The 1047-nt window shown below is 38.0% G+C and overlaps 1 non-coding gene across 1 annotated transcript; it reads right to left on the bottom strand.

The window, feature by feature from the left end:
- Positions 1–664: 664 nt before the first annotated feature.
- LOC121823011 (U6 spliceosomal RNA) lies at positions 665–767 on the bottom strand. The gene has a single exon (XR_006064307.1). It is a non-coding gene; the product is annotated as a U6 spliceosomal RNA (small nuclear RNA).
- Positions 768–1047: the final 280 nt, after the last annotated feature.

Below are 1047 nucleotides of genomic sequence, written 5' to 3'. Positions count from 1 at the left end.
CCCACAGACGCTTAATGTCTGTGGGACATATGAGCATAAATGCTTGTGTTCAAGTTTAACCAGTACACGGTAGTGGGAAAAACCCTGAATTTTATTATCACAAGTCAGATCACATTTAACTTGGGAAAGATATGGTTCTTAAAGTATTTTGTTTGGTTTTTGAGAAGCAGAACATTGGTATATATATTACACATATGGGATCATTCCACATTACATTTTTTCCCCTGTACATTTGCGTTAGTTTAGTTTACTATTTAGTTCATAGGATGTTTACATTGACACAGTCATTTTGGGGTCTAAATGTGCTGAGGTCTCACCTGATTGCTAGCGACTGACAAGTTAATAGAAAGCCTGCTGCTTCTGCCATGTTGAAACTCTTAAGGTGCAAGCAAAAGAGGGACAGTCCCCGTGCCTCCTGTGGGGAGACAAGAACCTGAATTCTAACAGGGAAGCCATTCTAGAATTTGCAAGTGTTCTCATCAGGTTATCTGAAATGTAACTAATATAAAATTCACTAGCTTTACAAACGCAATTACAGACTAGTATATCCTTATATTACCAACAGTAATATCAGGACATCAAACCTTACCATTACCACCTCAAAATGTCCTTTTTGTCTGTTGTCGTGTTTCTTTGATGTACACCACAGCCCCTAACACCACTCGACAGTGTGAGTAACCTCCCACGTTTATATATTATACATGTGCAGAGGCCATGCTAATCTTCTCTGTACTGTTTCCATAGCAGCATGATGATTGCTGAAGTGAGCACATTCAGTTTTCAGAAGTAAGGCATGACTGTGTGTTAGTGTATAAAGTTTTTAAAAACATTCTTTTATTAAATCTCCTGATATTGTATTGTTTGTTGTATTTGATTTATAGAGGCTTCACTTTATATTTCAGGCTGGTCTGGAACTCAGCATGCAGCCCCGACTGGTTTCAAACTCCTGTCAGTTTTCAGGTCTCCACTTTCTGTGGAGTCATAGATGTGACATTTATTTCCATGACGCATGAAGATCTTTTAAGTGTTAAGTATACTGACATTGTA

Source organism: Peromyscus maniculatus, chromosome 15, assembly GCF_049852395.1.
Source record: "Peromyscus maniculatus bairdii isolate BWxNUB_F1_BW_parent chromosome 15, HU_Pman_BW_mat_3.1, whole genome shotgun sequence".
Classification (NCBI taxonomy): domain Eukaryota; kingdom Metazoa; phylum Chordata; class Mammalia; order Rodentia; family Cricetidae; genus Peromyscus; species Peromyscus maniculatus.
This window is presented reverse-complemented; position numbering and strand designations above follow the sequence as displayed.